The 14,052-nt window shown below is 31.1% G+C and overlaps 1 protein-coding gene across 4 annotated transcripts in view; it reads right to left on the reverse strand.

The window, feature by feature from the left end:
- LOC136990354 (uncharacterized) overlaps positions 1 to 12,927 on the reverse strand; it is a 63,318-nt gene extending 50,391 nt beyond the window's left edge. The window contains exons 1-2 of one of the 4 annotated variants that reach the window (XM_067288747.1): positions 8,882 to 9,194; positions 3,904 to 4,067 (exon numbers count right to left, since the gene is read on the reverse strand). The gene's annotated coding sequence lies outside the window, so the exon portion shown is untranslated. Of the gene's footprint in view, positions 1 to 3,903; positions 4,068 to 8,115; positions 8,380 to 8,881; positions 9,195 to 12,661 lie in introns of those variants that run through there. The other 3 variants (XM_067288744.1, XM_067288746.1, XM_067288749.1) reach the window with 3 other exon arrangements.
- Between the last annotated feature and the right edge of the window lie 1,125 nt (positions 12,928 to 14,052).

Genomic DNA, 14,052 nt, shown 5'->3' on the forward strand with positions numbered 1-14,052 from the left:
CTCTGGAAGTGAGCCAGAATTAGAAGGAAAAACAGTTGTTAAGTTATTAATTATTGTTACTTCTCCCTTCCAAAATATAATTGTAAAGGTTCTCGACTTAATTAACTCGAAAAGAGACTTTGGTCTACACGCGTGACGTAAATAGGAGGGAGGTTAGAAGAAAGAGCACGCCTTATACTATCGCACTTTTATTGAAAGCTTATTGTAATTCCTCTCCCTCGACTCGCTTATAACGTTTTTAATAAGTTTAAAAAATCTGTAAAAGCGAACCTCTAAATAACGAAGAGAACATGGGAGCATAATAAAACGAGGCACCAAGGTGAGCCAGGTTGAGATTGGGAAGTGGGACAAACCTCATGAGACTGGTTGGAAACCCACACCCCGAGGGACTACAAAGACACGCCCAGTAACGTAATGCAGACGAGTTAAATATAAAAAAATACAGTAGAAAAAAAAGGCGAAAGGGAATTTTCTTCTTATACCAGCGTAACAAAACAAGGAGAACATTCCTACTAGAGTGTAACTACGTTTAAACATAACCTAGTTTGTTATTCATAAAAATAAAGCTTACAGAGTTTAACCCAAGGCAGTTGTTAACCTTGACTTTAGAAAAATACAAGAACTTTTTATAGTATATATTAAATAATAAAAATTATTAATCTATCAATAAGATACATCTATTTTTATATAATTCGAAGTCTATAGATACTTCACTAATTAGTAGAGTTGTAGTAATTAAGCCAATTCTAGAACACTTAAGACTGAAAAAATATATTAATTTTGACATTATAAAACACGTTTATGGATAAATAATTAGAATAATTAATTGTAGACCCATGTATTAAGAAGTTGATGTACTTTTAAGGTAACAAAATCGAAGTTGGAGAATCCTGCTTTAGGGACCGAAGCGCTATTAAAATAACAAAATTGCACCTACACTAATAATAAACTAGTGTAAATTACGATTCTAAAGGGTAATTTAATGTCAATAAATAAAATTAATCCCACAAAGTCTTCATTAAAAAGGAAAAATAAATAATATGTAAGTTTATTGTTAAAGTCTTTAATGTTTGGATAGGAAAATATTCGACATTTTGATGTGGACGAAGGCAGTAAAATTCGGGTCGAGACTACAATTACGAGGCCTTCTATCTCCCTCTTAAATACGATCCAGTCCGTTATTATGAGCATTTACACTTGTTATTTTACACTATTTTTGAGGAGTACACGCCCTTTTCCATGGATATAGGTTAGAGTGATGACCCTTGACACCAAATCTTAGGTTACGTTCTTGCATACATAGCGAAAGGCCAAACTTGTGAAAATATTTTATTTAAGTATTCTTTTATAACAACAAAAAAGCAACATTCGTGATCGTGTGAAAATATTATAAGCTTAAAATTTGCATTTACGCCTGCGAACCGTGTATAACGCGCACGTTGAAATATGAAAATTATATACACTAAATAGGATAAATTAAATAAATAAAATTTCAAATTATTAATTACGAATTTCTTCCACGAGGAAAATGAAAAGGAAACATGAAAAATAACTAATAAATATGTCTTTATTATCACAGATAAAGCATTTCCATAGAGGAAAAAAGTTTATAATTAATACACCATGGTATATATTTCGAAGTTAATAAGGCAAATAGCATAACAAATTATCCTCTTAAAACTGTCACGCATGAATTAACTAATTAGAAAAATCGTGATAATGTTAATTACGTCGTGTCCCATTTAGACAGTGGCAATCTTAATGTTTCGGACGATCAAATTAGTGAACATGACTCTAATTACGATGAGAAAAGTAAGTTTTACTAATATAAATGTTAAAAAATTTTGTAATTACGAGTTAAAGTGCTTTAACTTATATAAGTTTAATGCTTACACAATGCAAAAATATAACTTTTATTCAAAGTATAGCCTTACTAACATGTATTGTAGCTGCGCAGTTGACTTTTCCAATTATTTGTATTTTTATTTTCTTCCTTTTCCGGCATTAATATTATGCGCACTCCACGTAAATACGTTAGTAATAAATTAATATATTAATCAAATTCCTATTTTGCCGAATCCGAGCTTTCAAATTGCTAAAATAATTTTATTTTTGTCATGTATTATTAACGTTTTCTATCGTCAAATCTGCATTTAAATGTTATTCTGATACTCATTAACGTTCTCCTCCGGAAATGTTAGGAATACTTAAAAGGCCTGAAGGCGACAGTAACTTTTTAGCAGTTACATCAACCCAAAACATTGAAAAAATATCAGTTATTTTAATAAAGAAAATAAAGTTTCTGTTGCCACTTACACTGTCAATGTCTTTGGATTGATACAGCCTACATCGTGTGAAGATATGTTACATATTTTCGTATAGATAACTCAGGGCATGACTTAGACATGTTGTGGCCCTAAGTTAGAGAGCCCTCTCCTTCACAAAATTATGCGTATAAGTTCTTGTTGCATAGAAATTCAGGCGAATTTTGCATAGACTTATTTGCATAAATCTTCACAGGGATTTTATGCAAATATAGTGCCTTTTCTAACGAGTGGAATTAACAATAGATTAACCCAAAACCAAATTAAACTTATTCAAAATGTAATTATTCATATAGTATGACATCAAGATTAATGCTACAGTAATTTATTTGTATGTAGAAAGGAAGATTATAAAGAACATAATTTAAGAATTTCCAGTCGAATTATACCATTTTTGATTAATATACCGAGGAATTCTTCATTCTAACGGTTTAAAATGATATAATAATGAGGGCAAAAAGTCACCACCACATAGAAGTTATTTTATTTTTTCCTCCCTTTAACTTTTTTTTTTATAACAGTAGGCAACTCATTACTCCTAACGACAATTATTTTCTATTGCATAAAGCAACTTTAAGACGAGACATATATTTACAGCTGGATGCTTTCGGTTTCTCTCCTATTAATTGTATCCCACCTTGGCGCCACACCAGTCACGATGTTAAAATGCCGGGAGAACGTGTTTGTTCCAAAAGACTATTACCTCAGACCTTATACAAGTACGTGATGGCTTCTACATAGTATAAGAAGCAGCGCCTAAAGCGTTGTAATCATCACAGCAAACAAGGCACTGGGTTTACAAATACGTCCCTTACATAAATATGCTTCTAATTAACATAATTAGAAAATTAATGTAGAATTCAGCTAGGTTACTCGCTTTTGTACGGTCGAAAATTAAAGAAAAACGCACTGTTTTCTACCCATTTTTATTTAGAATGATTTTGGTTTTCATCTATGACGATCATGTGGGTAAATATTTATTCATGAACGTTTCAATGTCACGTTTGGTTGCATCGTTAAATCTACGCCCCTTGGTATATTCCCGTTATGTTACAATCTTACTTTACATGCTTATCAGGTCTTACTTTAAGCTTCTATCATCTTACGTAACTTTTCTGTATACTTTCCTGTATTCCTCCTGTTTATGTATTTTTCCCTGCATTCTTGTCAGTTCTTTCTGTCTTCCCATGGTATATAAATGTCCCTCTCGTGTCTTTTGTATCAGCCTTTGTATGCATGTCATGAATGTTCCCCTTTTTTTTGTACTGCATCTACCTATTCACGTGTTTTTCACAGTGTTTATATATCCCTATTATGTTTTGTTTCTATATTCTTTCATGTGTTTCCACTTGAAATATTCTAACTATTGTTCATCTTAAAATTTCTCCACTTTTACACGTATATCATTACACAATAACTTTTTTTCACAAGTCAGTGTATTGTATTATGAGTAAAATACTGTATACACGCTATCTATAATCTATAAACTTAAAAATAAAGTCAGCTTCCATCAAAGTTTGCAGTTTTATCTACAAAAATAAGCGAAAAAAAAATGTAAGTAATAACTTTCAGCACTTACCAGGAACAATCAAGTTTTCATATCCAATTTTACGTGATACAAAAATAAATAAAAATACAGGTTTTGATATCAAAATATTATTTATCTGTTCGATAAATTAGCGAACATCAGACAAACTTGCACTTGAAAACGTGATTCATCAGCGTGTATAAAGTCCAACGAATCTGATTTAACACGTTAAAAAAAAAACAGTATATTTTAACAGGTTCCATATGTAAATATTAAATAATGCATACAATTATTAATTTATGAGCATAATTTACCATTAAAAGTTCCAAATATTTCAGTTATGTGATCAATTAATCAATTTCTTATTGTGTAAATTTGAAAATGTACGCCATATTGGAGTATTTTGTATTGCATGAAGTACTGTATTTTTAAAGTATGAAGTATGCTGATGGCTTATCTTGAAAAGTTTACATAAAATAAAAAATTATATGCAAATCTGTAACTGAAATTATGGTTTATACAGCATAAATTATTGAAATTGCATCGTTTATGCACGAAATATCGGCGGATTAATCCATAGTTTTAAATATATATCACATTATCATGTCTAATAAACTTCATAATGAAGGCTTGAATAAACAAATATATACAGTCAAACCTTCAATAACGGCCATCTATAAACAGCAGCCATTTTTTTTTCATTTTTCGTACACAATAATCTCCCAACAACGGCCAGTTTTTATGTTCCCGTCAGTGTTCAGCGGTTTGACTGTATTTATTATTATTATAAAAATTCAAAAGATGGTAAACAAAGCTATTATCAATCAGGATAAATTTTATTTATGATGTTTTTCTTCAATTTCTGCCTCCATAAACTGTATAAGGCCAACATAAAGCACAAGAAAATAAGGCATGAAGTGTCAATAACCTTTAAAGTAGCCATTATTAAAGAAACTGGTCGAAGTGAAGATAGGAGGAGAGACAAAGAAGGGTCTCAATTTAAACCCTGCCTGCCGATATCCATCCCACAGAGTATCTTAGATATATGCCCGCCTGTAGTGAGATAGATGAGTGTGGGTTGGAGTCAAGGTGGAGACAAGCTAGGATTACATCCCACGCCGCCTCTTGTGCACAATCTTGTCGCATAGTTAATGCTATTCCTTATCAAACATCGCATAATTACGTAGTATCCACGGGGTTCAAGAAGGTAAATATTTTCTAGAACAAAAAAATAAATATAATTCAGATGTAATTACTGATATGAATAATTAACATATCATTTTGTGTTGAATTTATTCGCAATTGAAGAATAAAAATCCGTCATTACCTTCGGGAGTAACTATAATTTCGATATTTTGCCATTGTTTTTAAGGAATAGCTTAACATATTTAAAGATTAAATTAAGAAAAAGTGAAAGTGAAAAAAAAATATTTTCAAGAATTTTCGTTGAATTTAAGGGGGAGAAGGGAAATTTCCCTACCGGTCAGGTAATCAATCAATTTAAAAGTAAACAATAGGAATACTTCAGATTTTCCCCTTGAAGTGACGTTTCTATGATTTTACACAAAAGGGAAATTTAAGGGAAATTACGGATATTTGCATAGCATTTATTCCCTGATAAAGGAACAGAACACAAAAACACTCTTATTAGTAATACAAGCAAACGTAATAATATATTTTTTCCAATTTTACATTCGGGAAATTTAGAGTTTAATATTGAGTAGATATATATATTGATTCAGGGAAATTTCCCTAGATCCATTAAATCCAGATTTTTTCTGGCATAAATCAATTTTGTGTATATGGTTTTAATTTGTAGGAAATAATATTTTTTAAAAAAATTCCGTAAAATTAAAGTGTATTTAATGATAAAACTTTATAAGATGAAAAAAAGAAAGTGCTTTTCACACAAAATGTAAAGAATTTCAACGTTATTTTCCTTTGTTTACTTTCTTTGTTGTTGATAATGTCTTCTCTATAATCCAGTTCAGGTGAACGGTTTAATATTAAAGAAATATAAAACATTACCTCCCCTGAAGATAAGAGATAAGCAAATGATTCGCTCTACATAAACAATAAGATTGTATATCATTTTTAAGAGTAAATGTGTATCTGCTAATAACATCTCTTAAGTATATCACGGAAGTATATAATAAGCGACCATTCACTAAAAATAATATCGTCCTAGAATAAATGATAAGAAATTAAAATTACTCTAAGGCGTGTCTTTAAATAACTAATGTAGGGAAATTTAAAGAAAATTCATTAGGTTTGGGAAACTTATTTAGGGATATACAGGAAAAATTTTGGTCACATGATTTAGTATTTACCCAAATAAAAAATTTCCCTAATTTCATTATTCTCAGAGAGATTGTAACGGAATTTTATTATTAAACTGTTCATTCGTCTGTTGAATTAAGCGATTATATTATTTATATTTAATAATGTAATAATAATAAAACGGGATATTAACAAATAAAAATTTATTAGATAAAGAATTCTAAACAATAAACTGATAAGTAGAGAAATTTTTATATATAAACTTTTAATTTTAAAATCGAAGGAAAAATGTGAGGGAAAATTCAGTGAAATGGCATTTTTATTTTTAATTCATTAACTTCTCATTTACTAAGGGGGAAATGTGTGATTATTCAAATTTCTTTAAATCATTTTAAAATTAAATTTTTGCAGAAATAAAATCAAAAAATTCCCTACAAATTTCCCTGAGTCCAAGAAATTTCCCTACATTTCACGGGGAAATTTCCGGGAAATTCCCTAAAAACTCGATTCAGGCGATGTTTTTCGAAAATTTTATTAAAAATACAATAAAATTGAGCAAATTTAACTGAAATTTTGCATTAATTTTTAGAAAAACTCCAAAAAAATAATTTTACGATAATTTTATAATGTTTTAATAAATTAAATGTCAAATAACAAGGTTCTCTTTCTATGACAATGCGTTGGCGTTATTTTTTCAACAAATATAATGCAGGAATACCGGTTAGCAATGTTATAGCAGTAAAATATATATATATATATTAACAATTTGCTTCTATTTAATAATGAATAATTTATTTACATAATGTAAATTTATAAATGGGGTCACATTTTAATAGAATTTATTTTCTATAAAAATCGTTTTTCCATTATTTAAAATATTCTTTTATTTAATTAAAAATTGTCTTTTTTAATGTATTATTAGGTGTTTTCAAGTGTATGCACATTCCACGCGCATGATTATTATGTTTTTCAATATAAAAAAAAGTTTAGTAAGTTTCATACTTTATACAGTCAGGCCTCATTACAAGGAAGCCAGAAAGGCCATTTGACTAGGGCGTCATATTTATGGGGCCTCAAAAATAATGCATTCCACACTTTCTTTTATTTAAATCACTTTGGTAGATCAAGTGATGCATGGCAAAAGACACCGTATGAAGGGCCACTCAGCTTCTTGAGGCCCCAGTAGATTATAAAAAAGTAGAGAGGACCTTCTTTACTCAGAAGCCACAATTTTTACAGCCTTTATACAATTTCTTTTACTGCATACAATGCAACAATTTGATTTACCATAAGTGCATAAAATGGTGATTTTTATCAGTTACAGGATGTAAAATTAGTAATAAAATATAAATTTTTATAATGCTACTACATACAGAAAACATTTCTTGGATATCAAGTAGCAAAACAGAAAGTTCAACCTGTCCTTGTATTGTTTATCTGACTTTAAATAATTTCGCCCAAGGGATCTATCTATCACAAATCAAGAAAAGTTGCTAGCCCAAGAGAAAAATATTCCCCCTTTTATGGATTGTTAATGGTACAAAATATATATATGGGCACACCCAGCAGTAATATACATTCTTAAATCTTAATTTACTTGTTTACTTTCTAACACAATCAATTTTATTTTTAATATAACCGTCTAATGTAATAAACAAGACTCCATAATAGAAGGTTGAGAAGGGAAGGGTTTGTTTCTCTTCCCCCTCCTTTTTTTTTTGGTATGAATCAATTTAGAACTTTATCCCTTGCATCTCTTTTGTCATTTTGGACTTTATATTGTTTAGTAATGTTAGCAGGAACATTCGTAAGGTTTCTATTATCCACTAAAAGGTCACTAACCGATTAACACAAACGGCGCCTCTTTGGATATGTAAAAGTTCGATTTTCGATAAGATTTAGTTTATATTTTTGTTTATTTTGTTTACAGTTTTCGTTTAAGAGCACGATAAACGTATTGTGACTAATACAAACTAGTCTTACCTTGCGTATACTCTCCTTACAGGTAATTTAAGGCGATGCTATTAACTCCTTACCATTAAAAAAAAGCCAGTAAAGAATCTTATAAGTTTCGCGCAACAAATAACAAATTGCATGCAATTACACGCGAAAACATAAGAAAAACAATACTCTAACAATAGCGATCGACAAAAATGATCGCTTTTAGAATTGCATAGATGGTGGCGCCATCTAGTTGCAAAGAACTCAATTTGTTATCGAATATTTTAAATAATTGAGTAATTAAAAAAAGATAAATGTTTAAATATTAAAAAAAACATCAATTTTATACATTCAAAAATTTTATATTAACATATGTATAGTTTGACCTATTACACTGGATGCTTTTCGTGATTTGTAATAACAATGGAGACATTATAACACGGCGAACTTTGTACAATAAGGGGGAAACAAAATAACGTTGTATATAGCTTTTCTATTGTTGTGTAGCCTTGTCCGCGTCAAAACCTGATTCGGTTCCAAGTAATTATTTTATTATACGAATAGCAATAAAAAAAAGGTCCTCCGGGTAAATGGAAGGGGGAATTTCCCAGGATTCGAGCCCCGAGTAACTATTGTTTTACCTGTGCCTAGGAATCACTTAAATAGAGAAAGTAGAAAGAATAGAAATTTACAGGTTAAAAAGCCTTAAACTGTAGACCTTTTATCACAGGCAGAGCGCAATAAATCAATAAGGTACTGTACTTTAACACAGTGATATACTTTAAAAAAAAGGTAATTACTTACATACCGAATTAAAGGATTTAAAATGGTGCCTATCAGCATTGCATACTTTGGATTATATGCTCAACATCCTCCCCACAGCCTACTTCTGTTAGAAGGCATTTCACACACGCTCTTAACTATGTGGGAATTTAGATGTGGCATTTCGGCTCAAGGGCTAAAGTTCAAGGGCGCCAATCACTACCCTGAAGAAATTCGCGTGTTCTTTAAGTTCGCAATTACTCGAAGATTAACGTTAAACAATGCCAAATACTCGAATATTCGAACTTTAAAAATGCTACCGTAGTAACAAAAGGGCATAAACGGCGCCATCTTGGGAAGAAAACGCGAACTAAAAAATGAAACTGGTGTGTGTACTTACCGGTACAGGTGAAGTTGTTATTCCGAACTTTCTACGTCGTCTATAAATATTCGATGCTGCTTTAGTAATAATATCAACCGGAAAATAACAATCAGATGTCCCAGTTACGTTAAGAGAAAGTATTCTTTTCTTCTGTTCTACACCTGAAGCATTGTTACGCAACACGCAGTCATTTTTATGACTTGTTTGTACGATAACTTGTATACGTTTGCTTATTAAATTCTACAGTAATTAAGTCATTAATAACTATTCTTCTAAAACACAGGTGTGAATGGTATTGAAAGTGAAATTCTGAACTCATGTGAATAAATTTTAGGTTCACGCTCCTTTCTAGAAGGCTAAAAGGTCATTGTGACTGTGTATAACATTGAGAAACAGGGACAACAACCGATATTAGGTTAAGGTCCAATCCTACAGAGATTTTTTTCTTGTAGTACATACAGACAAACATACAGATTTATTTAATTTATACTATTTTAACTATAATTTTTTCCTGTTAAATTGATAGCGTGTTAGGTATGTTAGGTATATGTATATTTATTTTATTTTTAAATTTAAATTATACACCTCAAAAAAATTGATTTTCAAATTAATGTCAGAAAGTTGCCCCCTATCCGATGAAACAATTGAAATATTGTAACTGTAATTTCATTCAGGAAATATTTAAAGATAAATAAAGAAATCAAATAGGGGTTACCAGTTTGAGAAAAAATTGTCCTCGTTTTGCGTACGAACAATTTTTAAATTATAGAAAAAAATGGGGCCATTTGATCCATAGAATTTATATCATTTGCATATATTATTAGCTACATCGAATACCAGGGTCTCGTGTTACGACTCTGCAGCTTACAGCCTCACATTTTATACAGGGGGGCCTACTACAGCTTAGGCCCACAACTATTTAAATTCAGCCCTAAATTTACACTTATAAACAGGGACATGCTTCATAAAGGTGGAATTTGTGTAGTGCAAAACGACCCCCCACTCGAATAATTCTCAGAATGTTCTACTAAACTTAAACGATCCCACGCATTAACCTATTGACTCGACTTACCCATTAGAGTGCAATATCCCCCCTTCGTGAGTAAACAAACCTACTAAACCGCCCATTTTAAGTGTAAACTTTTCCGATCTACTTAGAACCGAGTATAAACCTCCACCCCCCAAAACGTTTCCTTAATAGCGGTTCCATTCAAAAACCAAACGTCACGCTCTAATATAATTTGAAAGAATTATCCTCCCCCCTCGACAAAAGTTATTACGTCAAATCACGCCGCCCAAAATGCGAATTCCCATAAAAGGGGATGCTGCGAGATAAAAGATGGGGTCAAATACCAGCAATGAGAAATTAACGACCATTCCTGACACACCCCTAAACTCGAATATCCCATAAGCAGCTCCTACTGAAATTCTTCATCTCACTAATGCGTAAAGTTAACAATGGGTTGTGTTACGCAGCGCTCAGGGGAGAAAACTGAGTTTTTTGGGGGGGTATATAAAGTGTGCGCGCATACGTAACTTCCGGCGAGATACCGGTCTTTAAATAACCGCATAAAACAATATCAATTGTTTTGCTAATAAGTTACGATCCTTATCGTTGGCCTTTCTAAAATTATACGCTTAATTAGGCAACGTAACGGTATGCTTTTATACTTTACATCTCTTGTGTATGTATATGCAAAAATGTTGTTGTGTAGAGTAACAGTAGAAGTCAAAGAACTACTTAAAAGTCTTCAAATAAGTTCATTAACCTTGTTTTGATTGCGACGTCTCGTCTCGTAACCGATAATTAGAGGAGCCCTTTCATCGGAAGTGACGATTTGATTCATTTCCTGTGAAAGTCACGCTATTCTGTAACAGTAAAAAAGGAAAAAAAAATGGTTGTTCACAGCTGCTGCCATTATCGGTGACGTGTTTTAAACAATAAAACCTTAAAAATGATCGATTTAGACTGATTAAAAGTGTCATTTTTAATTGTTAAAAATGTGTATTTTTTTAAGGGAAGAAGAATAAACCGTCACGTCATCCTTTTACTCTTTGCAATGTTAACTAACCCTGTGTAGATGGTACCACGGCGGTATAATTTCTCGTAGCGATTTATGCAAAGTAATGTAACATTATAATATAATTTGTAACGCTAAGTATCAACAGGACACGATAGCTTTAAGGTATCTTAATCCCTCATAATATGTCCTCCTACCTCGTTGCTAACGTTACTAATGAGTGATTGTTACCATTGTGTATCCCACAATAATGATTTTGGTTTACGTATTGTAAGGAAGCCGAACCGATTCACCTCCATGTTGTATTTGGATCCGACTGTTGCAACAATTAAAAGGTCTTCTGTACCCGACAATACATTAAAAAAATACCTTACAACAATTAAAATTAAACGTAACAATATAAATTTATTTTCTATTATTTGACGTAACAATTAAACAGTAACGTATAGCCCGTTAGTTAATTAAGAAACAATAGAAAATTATCTTTATCACGTTAGAAATGATATTAATATTTATACACCTATCTAGGGTATATTAAAGCATATATCTTTACAAACATCTACAATAGTTATTGTCTCAATTTTCCTCAATAAAATTAGATAGAATCAACAAGTGAAAATAGTAATGCTTTTTTTATTGTTTTATTTCTTTTATTGGAAAGTCAGGCAATAAAATAGCCAAAAAAATCAGCAAAAAAAAAAAAAAAATACAAATTTTTCTGACAAATTGTATTTTTAAGTAACACATATTGGAAAAGTATGCGATTAAAGGCGGAGAATTCGTCATAACTATTTTATGGTAATGCGTTACCCATGAATTATTTATAAGCACGCGTAATATCTAATTATTAAGTAGAATATTCTATCAAAAAATAAGGTTAAGCTAGAAAAATGGAATGGAATTTTTTCTTAAATAGAAAAATCATCCAACTGTTAAATAGATTAAAATATTTCAAGTAACGTAACACCGGCATACGTGAAAAACTAACACTAAAAAACCCACGTTTCCTTCAGTCTATTAATTAACTATATATATATATAAAAGGAACGGCGTGGGAATTTCAATTAATCACTTAACAGACAGACCTACTTGCTGTATACTACCTTAACAACAATAAATTCTCATACTTTTGCCTTAATGACATTTGTTTAGCCATGCTGATAACACACTAACCTCGTTTATGCGATAAAATTCCATTAAAATTTCGATTTAGAATGAACAGTATCGGTTTCAATGGTGTTAAACATTCGATATACCCCTTAATTGCATTAATGCACCCCTCGATATACTGTCACATTGACATTCCTGAGGAGTCGAAACGGCATTCCAAACAGCAGGGCACCTTTAAGAATCCTACACTCGATGGCCACGTATAATACACTTTACTGTCACTTTATCTATAGCTTTAAACAATCTTACTTACCTGAGTAAGTCGATTACATGTATATATTCCTGGTGTAGAACTCGTCTCTACTTCTTGGCAAATGGCGTCAGGAACCTGTAGCATATAGTAGACCCTAAGGCGAATTGCCCACTGGTATCCTGCCCTACCTACGATATAATCATTACGCTGTATTTCAAGGTCTACGATACGCTTGATAGAACATGAGAATTTTTTCTTTTTTTTTTTTCCTTTAATTTCTTCAGAGGTTTTGCTGCGTTAACTTAATACGCGCTTACTGTTAACGCGAGTATCGCAAAGAAATATGACGAGAGAAAAACAGTTCTTGATTATTTACAGGATGCCACCATGCGGAAAGGACGATCCAGTCACCGTCGTACGTATCAAGTAACAGTTGGTTGAATATGTTTCTTTCCTATTATGACCTTCACCGTTACAAAAGAACCAACCAACAACCTTCTACCTTTCTTTTTCCTTTCCTCAAAAAAATTTTTTTAATTGATTATAGTGATAAAGGAAATAAAAAAAATTTTAAAAGACGACTCTGTCTGGATGTCTGTCTCTTCTTTTTATCTTCAAATTATACGCTGTGTTGAAGATTATGGCTCCTTTCAGTACTGGGGATGCGTTATTTCGAATGTCTCATACTTCACCAGGCAATACACTTATAATGCTTTATCTCAATTAGAAATTTCCTTCACTTCTTAAAATTTATCAATTTCACAAACAGCTGATCTTAATTGTAATTTAATATAATTGTTTATTTCATCTTAATTGTAATTTACTTTAATATAATTGTTTATTTCATCTTAATTGTAATTTACTTTAATATAATTGTTTATTTCATTCAGGTGTTTATGAAATTGATCATTTCTACTATAAAGAAACAGATTAATTTTATGAGCAGCTGATTAACAGAAACTGATGATTTTACTGATTATATACTACAATGTAAGGTTAAAAACTCTGTATAATTTTCAAATAAACTATCTTTCTCTAAATATTTAATTAAAAAAAATATGTGAAACATTAACATGATCTATATTTTTCTGTAAACAGCAAGCTTAATATACAAAGAAACAAATTACAACATATCCTTGTTGAAAATAAAGCTTAAATTACTACAATTTATTTCTCAAAAATTCGGGAAATACAATACCGCAGTTTATAAAAATATATAAAACTGTCCGAAAACTCGCTCCGGAAAATATCTTATCCGCGGAACGATTTAAGAGGAACACGAGTCTTCGGTTTACGCATAGAAAAATTTAAATAGAAAAACAACTGAATTCCAATTAAATTTTAGTATGCGCATTACTGAAGATGAGGGTTTTTCTCAAGTTTTATATACTACAATGATTAAATTTATGATGTAAAAATTTAACTCTCCATATACTATATTAATCAGGGCT

The sequence above is a fragment of the Centruroides vittatus genome, unplaced genomic scaffold (genome assembly GCF_030686945.1).
Source record: "Centruroides vittatus isolate TY-2023 unplaced genomic scaffold, ASM3068694v2 scaffold_907, whole genome shotgun sequence".
In the NCBI taxonomy this organism is placed as follows: Eukaryota; Metazoa; Arthropoda; class Arachnida; order Scorpiones; family Buthidae; genus Centruroides; species Centruroides vittatus.